Source organism: Neolamprologus brichardi, chromosome 1 (assembly GCF_056152115.1).
Source record: "Neolamprologus brichardi isolate AB-2024 chromosome 1, ASM5615211v1, whole genome shotgun sequence".
Lineage (NCBI taxonomy): Eukaryota > Metazoa > Chordata > Actinopteri > Cichliformes > Cichlidae > Neolamprologus > Neolamprologus brichardi.
This window is the reverse complement of record NC_142104.1, coordinates 19,698,616-19,721,828: the sequence shown is the minus strand read 5'-3', so window position 1 is coordinate 19,721,828 and position 23,213 is coordinate 19,698,616. Positions and strand designations below refer to the sequence as shown.

The window sequence follows — 23,213 nt, the reverse complement described above, 5'->3', positions numbered from 1 at the left end:
TTAGACTTCACTAAAACATACTAATTCGATAACTGGATATTGGGCTATGGGCTCAATAAAGCAATACAGTACTGTGAATCACAAATCCAGTGTTTATACTCATTGAGTAAAAAGTGTGTCATCCCCACACATCTGTTGTAAAAGTAAGCAAATTCGGCAGTGAGCAATTTTCTTTCTTCTTCATGCCTCTCTTAAAAAACGCTTTGAAAAATCAGAGTGTATGCTTAATTCACAATCAAAAGTAATTTCACATTTGACATTATATGCTAACAACTGACTGAGGTTTCTCTATGGCCCTAATCCCTCCACACTTTCCAGACAACTGCTTCCTCCCTGAGCAAGATCCTATTCAAGCAGCACAAGCTGTCAGGAAGTGGGAATAGTAGCATATGTTTCTTCCAGCATGTCAGTTCATGAGGGGGAAAGGGGGGATGGGAGCAAGCTGTTGGGGAAAAAAACTCCCAGAGAGCAGAGGGAGAGAGAGCTTTTACTGAATTCCGTTTTTGTGTGCTGACTGCTGACGCTGCAGAACCAACTCACAAACTGATGAGGGAGGGGAAACGTTCCCATTTCAACCACTAAAGGGCTGAACCTCTTTCTGGATGTGCTCCTCTTAACCCAACCAAGTGATTATCTGTGCTCATAATCGAATCCAGCTTACATTTTTATTGCAAAATATCTTTCTGAAGAAAAACGCTCGCCCGTGTCCTCGTGAAGCTCGAGCAGCAAGCGCCCAGTCTCCTCGTATCTAGTCTAATGAAACATTCTTTCCAGATTTGTAAAAGCACAACTGCAACAAATCGAATCCAAGTAAAAATAAATATACCTCAACTTTAAAATCTAATCCTCTTTCATCAATAAGCTGACATGCATGTTTTGTGTCTTCTGTTATGTTTTGTAGGAACATTGGTTCTCTGTTGTGGTATGCTATGGTTGGTAAAGTGATACTTTAATCAGTCTTTAGAGACAGTGTGGTTTTCTCCATCATGCTTCCCATCCTGTGCATGCGCCTTCCTCGAAACATTGCAAAGACCAAAAACGTTTGAAGAGCTATAATAACATCATATTAGCGATGCCTGATGGAAAATGTTGGGCTTAAAATGTATAAATATGAGCTTCATGAAAGCCTATAATGCGTTTACAATGAGCACATAAGGGCTTTGTAATATCTTGTAACATCTGTCATCGTCAACATGAGAATTAAAAAAAGAAATATGCATCTGGATGAGAATCTATTGAAATTCACCAAATTACTAACAACCGAGGACACATCTGGAATGGGGATAATTAAAGTTAGTGTGGTATTTAACTGCTAGGACAGTGAGTGCTGACAACATGGGTGATTTATTCTCAAACCAACTTCTGAGTCAACCAAAGCAAGTGTCTATTAAGGCTTCTGTTACCACAGTTTTGTAGTGAACAATATTTCCAATATTATAAAATTTGTTTATGATATTTCAAATAACTGCTACTCTCTATTCTTACTACTTAATCTCACTTCTTGGTGCTTTCTAATACAGCAATACACTCATCTTAGACACTAACGCATGAATAATTTAATTAAAATAACTTTCTCTTTAACTTTTTTTAAATAAAAGCACCATCTGAATACATCTGACAACAAATGGGTAGAAAATCAGACCAGCTCACAATCATTTATCAGCACTTTTCCTGTGATGTTCACAATATCAGCGAACTGAGGGAGAAGAAAACAAACTCATTAAACCTGAACATGAACTGCCTTATTAAAAGCATCAATGTGTCAGAGTTCAAACCTGTGGAAGAAGAGCCTATTCTACATCTCACCTTGGAATAAAACCATAAGTAAAATGTATATCTCCATTAACCTTTTGATTATTAAAAATTCCAGACTTAGCTCTTATTAACAGAGAAACAAAATAACAGCTGGATTCATTTGCCCCGCCCATACTTTGAGACATATTTAAATGCATTTAGAGAGGAAAACTTTTTTTTTTTTTTTAAATATCTTGAAGCTGCTGAAATTGCTGAGCATGTCTCACTCTGCAGACAAGCATTAATGCTTCTTTTCTGCAGAAATTACTCCACTAACAATGTTTCTCCACAGGGCTTTTTCATAATATGAGAGCAAATGTGTCTTCTGGATGCTGATGATTAGCTGAGGGAAAACAAAGCAAGTCAAGCAGCACAAACAACACGCTGAACCTGGCAACAAAGAATAAAATGAGTTTAAACTTCAAGCCCACTCTCAAAAGAGAGGGAAGAGTGTCTAAAGGGCACACAGAGGCTCTAAAACCATCACTTTTGGCCAGAAACTATGTAGCTGAGTGTTGATAATCTGCATCTTCCTTCAGGTCATCCATCCAAAACTACTGGCACAGGCTGCTGGCACACAACACTATCTAGATGGATTTACAACAACTTTAAAAGGATCTGAAAGAGAGAAAAAAAAAAAAAAAAAACAATCCCAAACTGGCTTTTACCTTCTTGTCACTTTTTCCGGCGGCACGAGCAATTTTATCTTTGTTCACCTGTTTCGAACAGAATAATCTGAGTCATTTCTTGCTCTTGCTTTTCTTGCAAATCTGTACAAATTTTTATTCCAATGCTTTCTTAAACATGCCTAGTAAACTGCAAAGCATTATTAATGCCATCACTCTTCTTAGAAACTTCCCTTAACTTGAACTTGGCGGCTGAAAATGACAGATGTATGGCGACTAGATAAAGAGATCATTCAGGTTCGCCAATGCTAAAAATATCCATATGCACATTTACATGAACACCACATACACACACTGCATAGAAATGCTGTGAATTCTTGTACATATTGTAAATGTATTCTATATGCATGTGCACGTTGTTTGCATTTCGTCATTTCATTGTTTGAGTAATGTACTTTTTAATGACAATAAAATTGAATTTCACCTAAACTAACATATAATTTGATAAGTTAAACATTACTTGTTAACCCTCCAGCAAACAAGCTATAGTAACTATACTGATTGAGTGGGGTAATTCATGACCCCATAATATTTTATACGCTATCCATTTCACATAAAACGTTGTCATCATAACAGCATGTCCTTTAATGTAGCAGCTCTTCTAAAACTTTCTAAACAATAAGCAGTCAACATTTTCCATCATTTTTATCCAACAATGAATGAATCAGCCTGATTGTTTTCATGATCACTTTGGCTGTTAAAGCATCGGCCTCTTAGCCACGGGCCACAGAAACACTTGACCATGTAATGATGTAATGTTAAAAAGCATACATGCATTTCCAAGGTGATAAATGACCCCACTCAATTTTCCCATTTATCTTGCCACATCGATGGGTCAGTTTTTGTAAAAACAATAAAAGATCATAGAAGCAGACTGAAAACTTCAGGGTAGGAAACACTTTTTAGAATTAAAAATATCAGAATGACCCATAAATATATGGCTGAGGTCATATATGGCCCCGAACGGTCACATGGAAGTTTATATGAAGGGTGGGTTATCTGACTGTTTTATATCACAGTGTGGAGGTAAACAGGATGCTTTTAAAATCAACTAAGCAAAAGTGTTATTGGTTGTGACACAAGGAGAGAGGTGGTCAGGAAAAGCATAACAAGTCTTTTGACAAAAACTGAATGAACGACAGCATGGTGACCAGCATGAAAGAAACATCAAAGCTCTGAAGATGGAATCAAAAATGAAATCAGAGTGAAAACAGGATGCATTAAGAGATTTTTGAGCTGGCTCTCTAGCCCTGAGATGAAATGACCGCATTTTTTTTTCTTCAAGCTACCACACAGATGATTAATCGTATGATCACATACATTCAAACTAAACCTGCAGGCAGAACTGTAGTCCATAAATGAAGAAAAGATACGCTTATAGGATAGGTTGTCCGTGGTCTTTAGGCCAAATCGACATGTTTGGACCCATGAGGTTTCAAACAGGTTATGTGAAGCTACATGACGCTCGAATGTGACAAAACACAAATAAAGCTAATGCCCTTATCAGCAGTGTGCGGCCAAGATCTTTCAGTGTAAATGAATGCTTTTATTATGATTAAATGTACCATAAACTGCTGATGTGCAGTCTGACATGTTAGCAAAATTGTTTGAAAACAGTCAATTCTGAACAAATACACCGATGTGCTGCAGCTCAAATTACCTGGCTAAACTGCATGCAAAGGACTAGATAGTTTTGCTGTGTGAAAAATGTGAATAACCTGGCAGTTGTCAATGAAGACGGTCTCTTAGTGCCTTAGAATTTGAAGACTAATTACGCCTGACAAAAGAGGGTATGAATGTCACCCGTAGAAACACTTTTGGCTTACAGATAATTGCATACTTCTGTCTTTGCAGGGTGTACACCATAGAAATGGTCTTATTTGTGAGATGCAGGGTAAAGATGGCCTGCAATGCAATAAGTGAATGTGGTAGCTAAGCAGAGTAGTAGGTGTGACATGGAATTATGGGAAATTACACTTACTGCAAGATTACATAAACCACTCACCAAGCTGGAATTCAGCTCCTTAAATTAAGAGAACCCATTTCACCCATCAGACAGAGCAAGGTAATGAAATAGCAGATGAGAGGTCTCAAATGTAATTTTCCATGTGGAGTTCTTTTGTGCCGTTATCTCAGAGGGTGCAATAATAATTCTCTGAATGACTTTTGTGCACCCCATAATGGCCCACAGTAGCTAAGGCCACAGTGTGTAAAACTATAATTACCATGTGATTTCAAAACATTTTTAGCATGCTGTGAAGACATATTCTGGCCCCTGCGTAATTATTACAGCAATGTTAAAAATATTCCAGGCAACACGCAACTAACTATGAACATTTACAAAGACAGACATTATTGAAATTCCACATTCAGTCATTAAAAACAAATTAATTACCTCGAAGAAGGCATGTTTGTGGAATGAAGTCTTTCACAGCAGGCCTTTGAGAACCTTGAGATACAAAACACACTAAAATAAAAACTAACCAGCTCGAAGTGAAGTGGATGCATGCACTGACTGTTCAAAGTTCTTTCAAATCAACTAAAGGGTTACAACCCAAGTCCAAACTCTAAGTGGAAAAAAGGGAGGAATCAAAATATTTAAAGGCAACCTTACGAAATAATTAAAGAATCCGAGTGGGGTTTTCATTCAAGTTTAATTGATAAGTCTCCAAAAACATTTTTAAAAAGAATAATTAAGGCTTCCAATATCAATTTCCAAAGCTTTCTTATGCTCCCTCTGTTATTGGCAAAGACCCAGTGTTTATTTCATGCCTCTTTGAACTTCCAAGCTTAAGTGCTGTAAATCTGTCTGCTATCATCTCTCTCAAATCTGAGGTCTTCATCCCACTACCCAGCAACCATCAGGCCACTGTGGGATCAATCTTTGTTTGAGATTGATTTACAGGTTCTGTCAGAGCAGCCCTCTCTACCTGCCTCAGACTGTGAAACAGGTAAAAACAACAACATGATCTGGACAACATCAGATGCGTCGTCAGCCGAGAAAAGAGGCAACGCTAAAGGTCTTCCACTTGCACAGCAGAGGGAAAATTGACTGTAAATCTCAGAGACAAAAATCTCTCCTTCTGAGGACACATCCCTGCTCTGCCAGTAATATCAAAAACATTACATATAAACAAAAAGGAAAAAGAAAACACAATTTACCATTCAGACACGAAACGTAATGAAAGCTCAGGGGACATTTGCCTATCAAAAATTTGCAGTGCATACCAGACGGCATACACCCATGTCAGAGTGGTGTGGAGTGCGAGAGGAACACATAAAGCTCAGGAAATTAAAGCTGTAAATAAAGGTTCGTCAGATAAAGGATCTCCTGACAGTTATGAGAGCAGAGCAGGCAGAGGGCTGGCTGCTGGCTCATCCAGGACGCGTGCGGACGGGCATGAAAAAACAAATCACAGTGATGAGCATGAAGGCCACCATTTGCATTTGGCGCTGCCAATTCACACCGACTTTCATCTCTTTTCTTCTGCATCTCCAGGATTCATTTGTCCCCTTATATACGTTTCTCCTTTTTCTCTGTTGTCATCTTTTCCTCCTCCCCTTTTTTTTTCTCCTTGACAACTCTTGCATACCACACTGGACTCTCCCCATCAATGAAGGTGTCCAAAAAGGTACAGAAAGTGTTGACAAGCCAAGCAAAATGTAACTCAAATGTTCTGTCTTTCAATTTTACAACAGTCTTTTGTCCTGTGACGGCCGGGATGGGCGATCTCCTCGACGATACTGAATGGATGGATAGATTAACCCTATCCATACAGAGGTTGTATTCAACAGGTAAAAGGTTTTTTTTATTTGATGCTATGTTTTTGCATCAGTGGGAATTTGTCAGGTTTTCTTAACTTTCTTATTTATCTACATCCTAAAATGTTCTTTTTAAAAAGTTACATTTTTCTTGTTCTCTACAAATGTTTAGGATTAATGCACTTGGACTAAACCATTTAGAAATATATACTTCTTTCATTGCTTATTACAAGGAAAACACTACAGTAAGATGCAGTCTTCCATATTTGTACACCAGAAAACAAGAACAGGCTAGTGTGCGAAGTCAGAAAAATCTTGCAGTTGTTGCCATGCAATGTGAATACAGGCAAATCAGCGTTTTTGTGATGCGTTTTTGTAAGGCAAGGAAAAAATTTCCAACAACTGGGATTGAACTGACGCCGCCAACAATTAGCAGTGGAGGACAATTTTACTGATGGTGTTTGAGGGCAAATGGAGCTGTTTGGTTTAGCTTCACTTTCAAACAGTAGTAGGAAAAAAAAGGAGAGAGCTTGGAGAAAAGTGAGTCAAAACAGAGGACTTTACGGTAAGATATGAATATATATATCTGTAATTTGATTCCAGCTATTTGTTGTACTACTCAGGGGTGGGAGTTTCTAATGCAGCTGCATTTATGTGAGTAATGCAAGACAAAAATTTACTTTGGTTTGGTGTGAGGGCATGAACTAACACAGTGTGGGTTTACCCTCGTCTTTATTTATGTTTAAAAATACTGTCACTACATACATTCTCGTGGATTACTGAAAGCTGTATTGTTCGCTAACAAACCCGCTTCCATGTGTTAATGATGTAATTACAATTAAACACCTCCTAGTTGAAAATGTCCACTATTTGGGCCAATTCAAAAGACTAAACAGACACACACACACAAAAAGTTTGGACCGCACTGCTCTCCACTGCAGCATCCTGGCTTAGATTCCAAACTAATTTACCGGGTACAGCCCGCATATTAATGTTGGGAGCTTGCCTTCCAATCTACGTGTGCCTTCTCTGAATCCAGGGCACCTCGAGGGCAGAAAAAGCCTGGCTGATCTGTGTCAGTCACGACACTACTACAGCGACCATCGACAAAAGGTCTTGTGAGAATTTATTACAAGACGTGCCTGGGCAGTACGAACAAAATAACCCACATTTGAATACATGCCACAAATTATACACAATTTCAGTAAATGAAGTGACAGTGCGCCTTTGTTCCATGGATTTCCTTCAACTAGCGGAGAAGCCGAACGCCACTGCCACTACTATGGTCAGCACTGAGAAAGGAAGTTGTTGAAGCCGAGATTTCCTGCTTTCATTGCGGTTAAGAGCAAAAAATGTTTATAGTGGTTTCAGAAACTGACTCATGAAATGATTCAGAGTACATATTGCTTTTTGTCTGTGTTTTACCATGAAGCAGAGCTCATATGTCTTTTTTTTTTCCTGCTTTCATATAAGAACTGCAGACAAAGTCCAAGTGTCTAAGAAACACATCAATAACGAGCGGTTATGACACCGTGAATTCTAAATGCTTTTTTCCAGAACTAATAATTGAGATTGCCATATGGTAAGCATTACAAGACTGCAATATTAAAGTGGTACGACTTCAAAGGGTGAGAGAAGCTCAATCATTCGGTGCTTTATTTAAAACTACAAAGCCTCAGACTTGCCTTGTTCTTTTTGAATGAACAGACATCTGCTACTACTCTGGCAAAATGTAAGTAAACTTAAACACAGCCTTCCATAAGTAAGGAACGGGGGGGGACTGTGTTGCACTAAGGTGGCTGACAGGGCCAAAGTGCGTTCGGTAGCTGGCAGTCATTTTATGGCTGCAGTACTGAAGCAGATTTACTTAGATGACGTCAGTGGCTTTGAGCCAGCTTTTCCTTTTTGGTGGCACTCTCCGCTGGCCTCAGTGGGCCCTGCTCAAACTGCTGAGCAGCAGCGCATACTCTAAAATTCCCTTTCTAGACCAGGGTTTACCTCAGGGCACACACAGTCTGGAAGCCTGCAGGAGTATCCTCTTTTTAAAGGGTGTTTTGACCATGGAAAACGCTGATGTTTTGATGCAATTCAACTCCTGCCACACATCACATCTAATTACACAATTAATATCTCCGTGTCTAGATTCAATTACAGATCAGAGATCTTTTTCAAGCCTAGAATTTTCATAACAAAAAAAATAATAATAATAGTGTGTATTAGCATTTCAATTAAAAATACGGGACACATAATGTGATCGCATTCCCATGAGCATCTGCACAGCCACAAATAGAAAACGTGCCTCGTTGCACTGTTGTTTCTACATGTATCTCTTTTTCATCTGCACTTTATACGAATGGAAAAACAAACATACAAAACAAAAAAAAAAACACAACACACCCAAGCATGAACGAGATCATGTAAAAGACAAAATTTATGTCTATGGATAATCTTTTTTTTTTTTCCTTTGGATTTCCAAAACATGACCCTTTATCTCAACAACACACACACACACACACAAACGCACACACTAGTAAACAACAACTGCTGGAAGCCGTAGTCCATTTTTTTGCAAAAAATAACAAAAAAAAAATGCTTATTGTTATTACACTGTGTCAATGCCACTGAGGTACCAAATAACTATCACTATGAATTCAGGTTGGGACTACGTGACTACATGTGGGAGTGCCGAAACAGTGAACTGGTTCCAAACTGTCCATCCTTCAGAATCCCCCAGCCTTCGAGCTTATCAATTCCAAAGCCTTTTCTTTATCAAAATAAGCCATTGCAAAATGCCGACATCAAACTTGCGGACATGGCGCTTTTTCCCACACATGACTCACATGCAAGCTCTCTCTCTCTCTCTTTTTGTAAATCTTTTTCTAAACTGCATCGATACAATCTTCCACCTCTATCCGTGATCATTTGTAACCTAATGTATGATTATAGCTCTGTTTGCATTAGGACTCTAATAAAAGCTATTTATAAATCAGATGGCATCCAAGGAAGCTAAAAACAATGATGCTCTGTGGCTCAGAGTACACAGGAACTTCTCTCCAGCAGTCAATTAGCAGTGACTGTATCGTTTAATGTGCTATTAATCCAAACAGTCAGGAAGCATTTGAGATTATTCTCAAACTGAACTGATTATTGTAGTATCAGTGAGTAAAGGCAGACCCGGTGCTTCTTCTTTAGCGATGAGGGCCTTTCTGTTAGGCATCACTCTCGTAACCTTGCAGGCTGGATCACCACAGGTAACTGCAGTTATAGCTGAAGTACAAGTGTCATGAGTAATTACGGTCATATTCTGTCACTATCAAGGCTTCATGGGAGACTGTGTATATGCATGACACCAGGCTCAGCTAGACCATTCATCAGCAACAGGAAAAATTAAATTTTTGAATTCATATATACGTCATAGTTTCTTGTAGACTGATGATGTGACAAGTGCTCAGCCAAAATTCAGCTCTCTGAAGGTCAACAGAAGAAAAGAAGAGACTCACTTTGCTCCAGAAGTAACCCTGTCCACTGTGCTTGACAAAAGCACATTATTCTGTCCTCACTTCACAGCAAATAGACCACACTCTCTCCAGTCCTACCCTCTGACCTCAATAAGGCAGCGGAGAGGAACAAAGACAGTATAGCCAAACAACACTACTCTCATTAGGATAATTATCCGCATCTGCTTAAATTTCACCTTAATATGAGCCACACAATCCTTACATGCTTCCTGGGCTAACTCCAAATGTTTAAAAGTATAGACTGATGCTGATGCACTGAAAAACCTGGCTGTGTGCTGCAGTCTAGCGATCAACAGGTACTGCTTTCTCAGCACTGTGGTGGTTCAAAGCAAAAAGGGAGTTTAAAACCTGCCAGTTTCAGATGTAAAGCTTCGTTGGGTCAAACAAAGACAACATCCTATTCTTGCACAAATGTTATGCAGGCTTCCGTCCAACAGGTCCACTGGTTGCATAAGCTGAAAACAAAGCATCTTTTTCAATCCCAGATTTTTTTTTCTTTCTTCTAAGCAAGCAGATTTATACTGTGACGTGTGTGTGTGTGTGTGTGTGTGTTACACCTCACTGCATTTAAACTGTTTCCATTAAATTATAGCAGCCCTTTCAGATGAATTTAATAAATAACCGTCTCTTTTTTCCGTATGTTTTCGGCGCTTTATTTGCAAAAAGTTACACCGAGTTTGCTGTGAGAAAATGCTTGTTTTACATTGCGAAAAGCAGAGTGCATGTGCTATAACCAGCTGCTTTCACATTAAATAGTGGAAAAGGTGGAAAGAGGTGGGAGGCTGTAAGTGCTTCAGCCAGAAACTTGTAGTAGTAGTAGTAGTAGCAGTAGTGATGGAAAGTGGATTTTGTTCAACAAGCTATTTTTAAAGCTTTGGCAAGTTTTTTTCACCCATTTTCTCAGTTGTCACCTCTCCTGCAAAGCTTACAATAATACAAATCAGCTACTTTGACGAAATTAGCTTTTTCAGGAGGCAATTGCTTTGTTATTTTCCTAAAGCTGGTTATAAAATACTACTGAAGCCAAGTGATGTCAAGAGAAGTGAGACACAAAAAGGGCTGGAGATCTCACGAGAGAATAAATTAGAAATTTCTGCAAAATTATTACAGTAGAAGCACCTTCACTGACTCGTGTCAACACTATCAGAGTTGTGTCAACTGTGGTCTGACGACCCGTTTGTGCAAAGCAAAGCCAACCATCTGAAGCAGCAAATACTGAGTAGACAACAAAGTGGAAACAAATCAAAGTATTTTAGTGCAACTTGAACCTAAGATAATGAAAGCTTTGATCTAATTCTCATCGCTCTCTCTGTATAAGGGCCATGTTTCCATCAAGGGAAGTCCAGAAAAAGTTAAGTGGATGAAATCATTGTAAGGAGTAAAACTCCTCCAGCTGGCCTGCAGTTTTAGCTGAGCAGGCATTTCCCAAATTAAAGGAAGGGAAGGGACAACAATAAAGGAAACCCCATAAATGTACACAAACTCCAGCTGCTAATTCAAGATCCTTTTTAAAGACAATTTTCATTATTAAAAGCGACCTTTTAAGGCTATTTTAAACCACAGAAAAGCGCTCAAGTGACCAAAAAAACTACATATTATTACAGATTATTTTCAGCTTGGTAGTTTTGGAGGCATAAGTTAGCCCTGGGGCTCTCCAGAGGAGCTTTAATGAAGCCCTCAAAATGAAACAATAAAAGGAGTTTGGGTTAATCTTTCCCCTCCGGTTCAGCAATCGGTTTCCTCGGATAAAGTGACAACATGGAGAGCACCACACCAACAAACCTTTAAAAATAAAAATAAAAAATAACATAAAAATACTTACACAAAACTTAGATGACGATTCGAAAAAGCACCGTCAAACGCGTTGAAGCAACAAGTCTCGCCACAGTGTTTTCTTCTTCGAGGTGGTCCGAAAATGCTCCGGTGAAATCTCCAACAACTCCCGGCTGAGCCAACTACGGAGAGGAAAACAGCAACGTTTTCAACCGTCATCTTGTCCAAAAACTGTTATTCGTGCAATGTGTTTTTAGTTCATCCCGAATCCCACTGCGAGTTTCTGACAATCTGACACGGGGGCAAACGGCTTCCGAGGCTTTTATAGGGGCGTATGACCAGGCTTCTTTTCAAAAAATGTGAAAAATGTCAAAGATTTTCGCTGCTGTGTCAAAGCCATAGGCTACAACAGTGAGTGTTCAAAGTGAGCACCCTGTTGCAACAGCGGCCATCTATCTCCGCGAAGGAAACAAGCGACCTAACGTTACTTCACGCTGTGGGATAAATATTAAACAACTAAATAAAGCCAACATTTTTAATACACTGTGCAGCATTTCCAAAAAAGAGAAAGAAATACGTAAACTAACCCACCCCCCTCCTCCCCAAATGAACTGAAGTCTACAACCCACTTTGAATGCCTGTAACTACCATTGAAACTTACCTCGTAATTGATATCTCATATAAAAATGCCCCTTTCTTTTGGTAATGTAATGTTACTGGGTATTTTGAATACTATGTCAAGTTATTCTGATGTTTCTGGGCCAGCCAGGAAGGTGTAGGTGAATCGCTTCGCGCACTGACAGAGATGCGAAGAATGCTCGGAATGAGAAGAGGAATGAAATGAACGCAGGGAGCGAGTTTGCGCCGGGGCGGAGCGAGAGGTGGCGTCATCCCGAGCCCAGCAGCCAGCCTGGGCAGCAGGCAGCAGCAGCGGGGACAGGGAGGGCACTAAACATCCCAGCAGAGGGGAGCTGACGCCTTCAGGGACGCGAGGAAAATCCGATTTCACAGTTTCGCAACCCACTTGTCACACAGTTTCAGACCTCAGGCATGTCATGCTTAAGCCTAAATGATATTCAACAGGTAATCTTAAAAGGCAAAAATGGTTTGCGGCTGTATAGTCTTTACAGTGCTGTGCAAAAGTCTTGAGCCACCTGTCATTTCTTCATTTCTCCCAAGGAGCCAGACTTTCTTGTAATTTTTAATGTGGTATTGCGCAATAGCTCTTCAGGCTTTCTGGAGGTTTTGTGCAGTCTTTTTTTGGGATTTCCAGTTTCAGTCTAGTAGTTGTACCTGGCCATTTCAGAGGAATGTTTATTTGTAAGCCACCCAATACTCCGCTGTAAATTATTCGAGCATGAAAAAGGCGACTAATTCAAGGGAGATTCAGGGTTGTGTCTACATATAACAGACAACTTAGAAATAGAAAAATAAATCCAGCAAAGACCTGACACAAGGCTCTTTAGTTTTCCAAAGCCTCATCAAGAAGGTCTCAATCAAAGTGTGGCTTTCAAGAAGCCAATTTCTGAGGAAGAGAAATGACGAGAAAAGGCTGAGGTATGCCAAATTACACAAGAACTGGCCCGAAAGTCAGGGGCCACAGGCCTCATGGAGTGATGAATCCACATTTGAAATGTTTGGTTCAAATCTGAGGAAGTCAGAAGAGAGGTATACAAGTGAGTGGCTACAGCCATCTGTAACACACAGCGGAGGAGAATGTCCTTCAAGGAGATTGGAGAACTATGACTGACGACTACTTGAAGAAATTACAAGAACGCTTGCCTAAGAGGGTTCACGCTGTGTTGAAGATAAAAGTGGTCATACCAAATATTTACTTTCAAGTAAACAGTACAAACTCTTTTCTTGACCTACATATTTCCATGTGTGTTTCCATACATATGTTAATAAAAGGCAGTATAAGGCTAGCAACACATAAAGAAACGAGGGATTTCACTATCTAATCTGTTTCTGTGATATTGTGACATATCATACACAGAACCAATACAAAAAGTTAAAGTCAGCTTTATTGTTATTTCTGCCATATGTACAGGACATATACAGAAAAACATTGTTCACCCGGCCCATAGTGTGCAAACAAATACAAGCATTAACAATAAATGGTAAATGGCCTGTATTTGTATAGCGCTTTTATTAGTCCCGCCTAGGGACCCCAAAGCGCTTTACACGTCCAGTCATCCACCCATTCACTCTCACATTCACACACTGGTGGAGGCAAGCTACAGTTGTAGCCACAGCTGCCCTGGGGCAGACTGACAGAAGCGAGGCTGCCATATCGCGCCATCGGCCCTTCTGGCCAACACCAGTAGGCGGTAGGTGAAGTGTCTTGCCCAAGGACACAACGACCGAGACTGTCCGAGCCGGGGCTCGAACCGGCAACCTTCCGATTACAAGGCGAACTCCCAACTCTTGAGCCACGAAAAGAAAATAAATAAATAGATATATAAATAAAAGAAAGAAAAACATTAGCTATACAAGAATTATGTATATTGCCGCAGTCTGTGTACATTACAGTGCCTTTCAGTGAAACAGTAGACAGTGAAAGGATTCAGTGGTTTAGTTATAATGCAGGGGACATTCAGCTGCCACTGACACAGACACTGCAAACAATTAGAAAGCTGTTCTGTGTGGACACATTTATCCTTTAATAAAGAAAATCTATCCTGATGGGGTGTCATCTCTTTTCCATCTAGGCCCCACAATGGGTCACTGACAGCTGCGGATCTAGAAAATTTTACATGTGGGGGGGTCTGAGGCAAGAGGGCAACTGCCCCCCTTGCCCACCTGTAGATCCATCCCTGGTCACTGTATAATTTAAGCTTGAAATTTATACAATCGCTCCCACACCTTAATTTGACTCTTCATGTAGATTTTTTTATTAATTTATCAAGCACCTGTGTTGGAAATGTGATGAATGATATCAACAAATTTATTTCAAATATAAACAGTCAGTGCAAAATGCCTAATAACACACGTGGAAATTACCACTGACACTTTCTGACATGCAATGATTGACAGTTCAGCATCAACCATGTGGTGTGTCTGTTCAACAGCAATATAGAAACATGGGGCGGGAGGCATATATTATTACCCAGAATGAAAATCCTGGTGCTTTTGGATCATGGTGGAAAAATAAGTAAATGAATAAAAATGCAATATAAGGAAACATGTTAAATAAACTGCAATTTCATATAATAAAATTTAAAATTCTTATATGCACTTGCACGTAGTACTTTTATGTGGCTGACTGCTGCATCTCCCTTAGATTTCCATGATTCTCTCAAGCACCATTTCTGCAATATTAGAAAATAACTACAACAGAGCCACCGTTGTGTGACAAATAGTGGGCATTTACCTTTACCTAAATGCTTTTCTAACAAGGGACATTTATGGTTGCTACACAGACACCACTGTTTTATGTTGTTCCAGCTCACATACAGTATATCCTTGATCCTTGATACAACACTTAGACGTTATTGCTTTAAACAGCATATCTTTGTCACTACTGTGCTGCAGATAGTGTGTGGTTGATGCAGACTGGATCTAGAGAAACATTTATAGTATTAATGCGGTTAAATGCCCTCCTCCAAATCAGCCATTGCTAATTCTTTGAAATGCATTATTTTGTGTATTTCCCCCTCCCTTAATAGCCTGTCTCTTGGATTATTGGACATTGTTACACCTTTATGTTATCTGTACTGTTTAAGAGGAGCTATTCAGAGGTTATTAACACCATTCACAATATAATACAACCGAAAAACATTAGACTTATTTTCAGACAACAGCTGTTATCAATATACAAATCCAGTGTGTTTGCTACAAACCACCACTTAAGCTAAGATTTATGCATTTCCAGACATGTTATATGCTCAAACTATAGGCACATTTTTCGAAGGTGGAGTCGGCCAGATTTACAAGCGACTGCAAACAGTTATAGATAGAAAACAGGGTGAGAGACACCAGCATGGACATGTCTGAACAAGTCATCCATTAGGAGCTAGCGTTCTGACACCAGTCCTTCAAAAGAAAGGGATCTATGAAGATGAATGACTGCTGCTCTGAGGACATCCATCAACACCTTTTAACATCTGTCTGTGCACGTTTAGCAGAGAGAGAGATACAGTGAGGTGAATGATTTGAAAGGGGGCTTTATACCTTGTCGTTTTTCTATGCTTTTTTTTTCTTTTTACAGCTGACCTTTGTATTTCATAATCTGTTGCACTTCACGCATCACACTTGGAATAGCCTAGCTTTAGCCACATTCAAAGCAGTTGTTATTAAATCAGCCACAACAAGGACCTCCGGAAATTATGAATCATCAAAAGACAGGCGTGTCTAAGAAGTGGCTAGTCAAATTTTTTAAAAAAACAGCAGCATGTAACTTCAGGAGCTCATAAGATGCAGCTGGTATTGTTCAGAAGCAGCATTTTAAACATGACCCCAAAGGAATATATGAATTCCTGAGGTTTTCACCTCTGTATTTACAGTACAGTTGTACAATTCTTTCATTGACACGTGATGTGAAGGTAAAAAAAAACAAAACAACGTTTGTTTACTCCAAAGCACTAGTTCATTCACAAGTCCCACCAAATTATTTATGCACCACACTGCCAGTCAGAGGTTGTGTAACAGGGTGTGGCCTCGTGAGCGTGCCATACAGGTGGCAAATAAGACAAGGCAGATAAACGTGTCAACAGGTGATGAAAGAGTTAAGTAACATGTTCAATTTATGTTTCACTTAGAGATGGCTGTGCAAAGTCCTTGCCAGTGTAAATACACAAAACACATCTGTCAGCTTTAACTCTTTAAGAGCAAAACTGTTGTGTCCCATTTGTTATCTTTTTTTAATCACGCCAAGATCCTTTGTAGAATTCTATAATCTACTGTATTTAGTAATTATTAGTCTGGCTTTTTAAATTTTAAAAAGTGTTTTGATAATAAATACAACCAACAAAAGTAAGATTTATTCCCTCTTTCCTTTTTTGTGTCCCAATTCAGAGGTCATATCTGACAGCTGTATGGCCCAAATAACCTTTTACTCTTTGGACTCTGTTGAGCTCCTCACAACAGGACCTATGGATTTACTTTACTTTTGTTTTTGTTATAGCACATATTTTCAAACAGCCAGGTTAACGGGGCATTTTTATTCCCAAATAGGAACAGAAATGGGTTAATGGGACTCATGGGTGTCATGAACATGCTTGCATTCAGGACTGCATTAAGACTGTAAAAACAAACACTTTCTGTCTGTACAACATGCCTCTGTTTTGAGGCCTTTCTGTACTGATTTGATTGCCAGTGAAGAGCAGTGTTCCTTACTATAAATAACTAATGAGCATCATGGATCCAACACCAGATCATGAATTAGCCTGGTGCTTTCTTTAGAAGTGATGGCTTGCAGGATGTGTCTCTTCGTGTTTTTCCATTTGTAGTGATTACACTGTTGATCATTTAAATAATAATTAATCCGCAGTAATGTTAAGATGCTGCCTCCAAATGTGCACAATGTCTGCATGTAGCATATGTGTCATTGTTAACTTGTAGGCCACAACAAAGGACAGAGTCACGCCACTAATTGAATAAGGATTACTAAGGGTTTATTATGATGATCGTGATGTGTGTAAGACCGTGTCAGTGGTGTAAAGCGGTGCATGGATGAGTTGGCAAATATGTGGGATATGATAGTTAGTGGAAGTTAGTGGCATACCAATAGTGGAAAAATAAATCTTTAGGCTTTTCATGTATTTTAAACTGGATTTTGTTGTGTTTTCATAGACTTGGAATCTAAACTGTCTCTAAAGCACAGTGGGTCACGTTCTGATATTTAAATGTGCTGAAGGCTGTAAAGAAAATAGATGTTACAGTCATTACAAAAACGTTCACGTTTTTCATAGTGCATATTGGAGGTATATTTTTTTCATTTAACACAGTTCGGTGGGCTGCATCCTAAAGTTCAAGGCTACAAACAAAGTATCCTATTGCGCTATTATTGATCATGCATTTGTATCGGTACTATACGATATTTTGATCAGTCTGTCTCTAATAATAACCTCAAATGAAACAGACCAAATGGGGGTGCTGTGGCATTGAGGTGGTGCAGAAATGGTCACAGGAAAAAGGCCTCAGAAGGTGTGGTTGAAATAGAAATGCAGAACACTTGCCTGGTGTCCTTCATTTCCAAAAGTCTCTTGCATCATACAGGCCACTCCTGAAAAACAAAGCACACACACACCAAACCCCACAAAAAGCCTGGGGCGGTAACAGTTATGCATTGCTTCAACTGAACACAAGAATTAGATTTGTATTATGCTTTTGTATTATGCTTTATTATGAAATTTCAGGCGCATGACATGGGCTGCAGTGATGTAAAATCTGTAATCTTCGTTTTTAATCTTCTTTCATTTTTTATCAATGTAAATAAAAGCATTACACAGTCTAAAGTCTTGTTGTGTTTGTGTGCATACAAAAGTCTCTCTCCTATGCCTCTGCTCTCACTCTCAGCATTCACGCCACTTTAAGTTAAAATACTTCTGTCAGAGGACTCTTATTCGTAAGCCAATTTGGGAGCTTGGGGACACCGTAGATAATAACTTCTTAATCATTAAACGCATGCTTCAGAGAACACCAATCAAGTGCTCTGACCCAGTGAAGCTGTAGTTTCTCTACTGCAGCCTTCATTCTTGTCTCTTGGCTTGATAAGGTTGGTCTGTGCTGTGGCATTGCTTTGATTTGAGCCTGCTCCCTCTAAGGGAGGCCATGGTGCAATAGAATGAGCCTGCTTTAGTTTATTTTACTCCATATCTGCCCTGCTGCTGCCAGTGACTGGCCTGGTCTGGTTCAGCTTGGCCTGCAACCTCTTCTAATCAGATAGCCGAGTAAGGCCAGGTGCTTTCCTGCCTCTCTGCTTTGACCGCTCAGCCAGCCCTACTGATTCACTTTATCCAGAGATAAGAGGAGGACTAGAAAGGACCACTTACTGGTTAAATGAAAAGTTGCGGGGGAGCTACCATTTCCACCAACAAAGTCTCTGAATATTATGCTGCATTTGTGTTTCACTGCCTGCATTTGCTTTTATACATACTTTATACATCTATGTATGAAAATAGCAAAAGTTATACCTCTATACAAATCTGGAAACAAACACCATTTCACAAACTACAGGCCTGTCTCTTGACCACCTCAATTCTCAAAAGTTCTTGAAAAACTGTTTAAAAACCGACTGGAAAAATTTACAGATAAACATAAACTACTCACTGAGAGTCAGTACGGATTCAGATCAAGCAGATCAACATCATTGGCACTATTAGACTCAATAGAATACATCACAAATTCCATAGACAAAAAGCAATATGTGGCTGGGTTATTCATAGACTTGACAAAGGCATTTGACACTATTGATCATGATATATTAATAAGAAAACTGGAACGTTATGGTGTCAGAGGGGTAGTTTTAGATTGGGTCTGGAGTTATTTAAGTGACAGAAAGCAGTTTGTGAAAATAAATGGTGGTTGTTCCTTATGTATGGACATTGCTTGTGGTGTACCCCAAGGGTCAGTTTTGGGTCCAAAATTCTTCAACTTGTACATTAACGACATCTGTAAAGTGTCCAAAGTATTAAAAATGGTTCTCTTTGCTGACGATACAAACATTTTTTGCTCTGGTGATGATCTGCAGAATTTATTGGAGGATATGACTAATGAAATAAGTAAAGTGAAGTTCTGGCTTGATAAAAATAAATTATCATTAAATTTGAATAAATCTAAACTTATGTTATTTGGAAATAGTAGTTTAAATACGAATGCAAAGATTCAAATAAATGGTGTTGATATTGAAAGAGTCAGTGAAAATAAATTTCTGGGGGTAATAATAGATGAAAAACTTAACTGGAGAGTTCACTTAAGATATATTCATTCCAAAGTATCACGTACATTGCAGTACTAAACAAGGCAAAACAGGTATTCGACAGAACATCACTTCATATTCTATACTGTTCACTGGTTTCACCATACTTAAGCTATTGTGCAGAGGTCTGGGGCAATAACTATAAAACCACATTACATTCACTTTTTACTCTTCAAAAAAAAGCAATTCGAATCATCCACAATGCAGGTTATAGGGAACATACAAACTCACTATTTTTACAGTCTGAAATATTGAAAATTGACGATCTAGTGAAATTCCAAACAGCACAAATTCCATTCAAAGCAAAAAATAAAGAACTGCCAGGTAATATTCAGAGTATGTTTTTTTTGAAAGAAGGAAGTTATAATTTAAGGGGTTTTTGTAACTTCAAAACAATGAAGGTACGTACTACAAGAAAAGGCTTTTGTGTTTCTGTTCATGGAGTGAAACAATGGAACAGTCTGAATATGGAATTAAAGCAATGTCCAAACATAAAACTGTTCAAAAAGAGTTATAAAAATATGATCTTCTCGAACTATAAAGAAAAGGAAAATATTTAAATTAAGTGAATGTCTCTATTTAGAAAAAAAAAACAAAAAAACAAACAACTCATGATTTGATATTATAGTATATAGTATATCAGAAATCTGTTCACTGTTTTTATTACAAATTATATCAGTAAGGAAGCTGACTAAATATTAACTGATAATTTATGGCAAAGGGGTGGGATTAAATAAGTGTTTACTTCTTCCCACTCCCTTTCAACATGTAAATTAATAATTTTTTTTGTATGTAATTTGTACAGTATATTTTTTTCTTATTATTTCTTTCCTTATGTGAAAGAGTACGCACAACCAGAGGCATCTATGGCAAACATTCAGTCCTCTATTTACTGGACCATACTTCATAGCCCTGTTTCAAAGTTCCTCTCTTTAGGTCTATTTCTCACTACTTTTATACAGTTAAAATGTTCTAGTTTTGATTTGTATTGCTTTATATATTTTTTTCTACTATTTTTATTACTTATCAAAAACTGCACCAAATTACATTAAGTGAAATAAAATTGAAGCATTATGTGTAAGATTCGTATCTAAACAGGTTTTGCAGACATTATCTCTGGTTAGAATTTTAAGATGCCAAAAATGGAGACTAAAATAATAATTACATTTTGCAGGTTTGCAATCTCTATTTTTCTTCTAATGGCACCTTATTTGTAAATATGTAAATATGACACACAAAAATGAGCACAGCGTAAAATACTTCCTCACTGATCTGTATGAATTTATAATAACAGATAAAAGTAAAAGCTGTAGAAAGCAAATATGTAAATATGAGTGACAAACTGAAATAAATGCAGTGATGGAGATAATTACATGACACCCCTTTTGTTCTCCTTTCTTTTTTTATGTTAGGGTCCTTCCTCTTTGCCTGTGCCACTCTTGCAACCCAGATTTTACTTGTAGTACTTTGCATGTATAGGGCATCTTCTTTGATGTGGACGTCATCTGCGTGGCTAACGGAATATTTAAAAAGTACTTCGAGGTGTAAAAGTAAGTATAAAAAACAATGTACATGCCAATCTTTGTGTACTTCTCTCGGGACAAAGATGCCATTATATTTCAGATGAAAGCTGCAGATTCTGTACAGAGAATTAATTTGTAAAAATCCAGATTTACACTGTCTGAACTTTATTTAATGGCCTGTACTCCACACAGTATCTCCAGTGAGATTAATTATCTTCCCTTTTGAATGAAAAGACTCAGACTTCAGCTGGTTAATTATTCCCCAGTCTGATAGCCACAAAGCTTAGGTTACCATGGTGTTCCCCACTAGTCAAAATGAGACATCCTTTCAAACTGAAAGCATGAATCACATGTTTACTAATTGCTTGTAAGCCAATATATGAACATTATCTAGATGGGTGTTTTAAAGTTTCCAAGGATGTTATTCAAACTTTTTAAACGATCCATAAATATGGTGTTTTGTGTCAACAAATATTATTGTGGCTGCTATAAAAACTGAAAAATAGACAGGCCTGTCTATTTTTCAGTTTTTATAGCAGCCACAATAATATTTGAGTGGCATAAATCAGTGGCATAAATCACAAGACACTGAACTTAGAGGATGTAGTTTATTGTTTGAGTACGTTTAAGCACCACAGATTATGGTTTTTTAAAAAAAATCATGGTTTAGGTTGAAATATATTGAATACGCAACATCAGTCCTGTATGCTGAAAAATACAGTCAAAGGAATCCAGCAGGGCTGGACTGATAATCTGGAATACCAGGCATTTTCCCGGTTGGCTGACGCACTTCTGGGCCGATGGACCGCCCATAATAACACTGACAGCAGCCCATTGGCTTATTTTAATTACTGAGACTTGACTGCCCAATCAAGTCTCTTAATGCAACTGGCCCCTCCCCTAACTTGTAGATAGGTTTAGTGCGGAGGAAGTTGTGAAAAGGTGGAGATGAAAACCTAAGAAGCTAAAAATAGATCCAACAAAATGTGTCAAGTCAACCAACATGTTAGCTGCTGTTAGCCGCGGCACCGTGAGCAGTAGTACCAGCAACAACTAGTAACCAGGCCTCATAGTCGCAGGAGGCTCCTGCTGCTAGCACCAGCTGTAGAGAAGGGAGGAAGATGAAATTAACGTAAGAAAATAGCTGCAGGGACGTAATTCGGAAGAGAGAGTGATTCAAGGACATTCAGGTAAAATGAAAGCCATTGCTAATAGTTAAAGTGTCGCTTTTAATTGTTGTCACATGTTGCAGTGCAACTAAGAATAACCCACAACAACTGTACCAACCTGTTTAAAACCTACTTCAATATCTATAATCAAACAAAAATCAAATCTGTACATAATTTCTTTCTTTGTTGTTTTTAATCATGATGGGCCGCCTGGGCAAAAATGCCCGGGCCCTAGTACCTGGTGTGCTAAAATGTATCCATGTGCACTAGTATGAGAGTAAGACTAGCCTCACAATTAAGACAAAAGAAAATACAAAAAATTACTTGCACACTGTGGTATTCCAGCTTTGCAAACCCACCATCCCTTTTTAAAGAGCAGGTGTGCAACCTGTTGATTTTTCCTTTCGCTTTTGCTTGTTTTTAGCCCAGCACAGCCCCTCTTGCAGTGTGTATCATAACTATCAGTCGAGAACTCCTGGTTTACATTTATTTAACCACAATTGTAATAAATAAGGTGTCTACAAAGTTTCTTTGTTTTCTTTTTTCATATTATAGATGCTGCTTCACTTTCGTCACCATGGTAAATAATAGTGCATCTCGACCATGTTATAAAGATGGGACTGATACCTAAAAACATGCTATATGATATGCTCTGTCATACCATCCACTGAACACAACCGAACATGAGGCAAATTCACAGCTTTCAACTCAAAGGTCGATTAAATACTGTTAAACTGAGCTAAATTGACATAATGGCCATAAAGCATGCTGGCAGGGTGCCATGCTTTCACAGAGTCACTTTTTGCCAATGATAATTTATTTTATTACAGGAAGATAAAATAAATGTCAGTAACAGAACCAGTTGCCCACCACTCTGGCCATTAAACAGGACTCCCTTTAATAGCTGGTAGGTCTGTGGTTGACCATCAGTAGACCTAATAAATGAAAATCACTGCATGGAGTATTATACATTTCTGCCCTGCATACCAGTAATACCGCAGGAGTACAGGAAGTATTGGCCATGGTAGCCGGTCACATTTAACAAAGATATGTCCACACGTTTTTGG

The 23,213-nt window shown here is 38.6% G+C and overlaps 1 protein-coding gene across 7 annotated transcripts in view; it reads right to left on the bottom strand.

Moving 5' to 3' along the window:
* Positions 1–12,376, bottom strand: part of tead1b (TEA domain family member 1b) — a 52,009-nt gene extending 39,633 nt beyond the window's left edge. For all 7 annotated transcript variants that reach the window (XM_035910086.2, XM_087839220.1, XM_006780152.2 and 4 more), the window contains exons 1-2: positions 12,195–12,376; positions 11,583–11,715 (exon numbers count right to left, since the gene is read on the bottom strand). The gene's annotated coding sequence lies outside the window, so the exon portion shown is untranslated. The remainder of the gene's footprint in view (positions 1–11,582; positions 11,716–12,194) is intronic.
* Between the last annotated feature and the right edge of the window lie 10,837 nt (positions 12,377–23,213).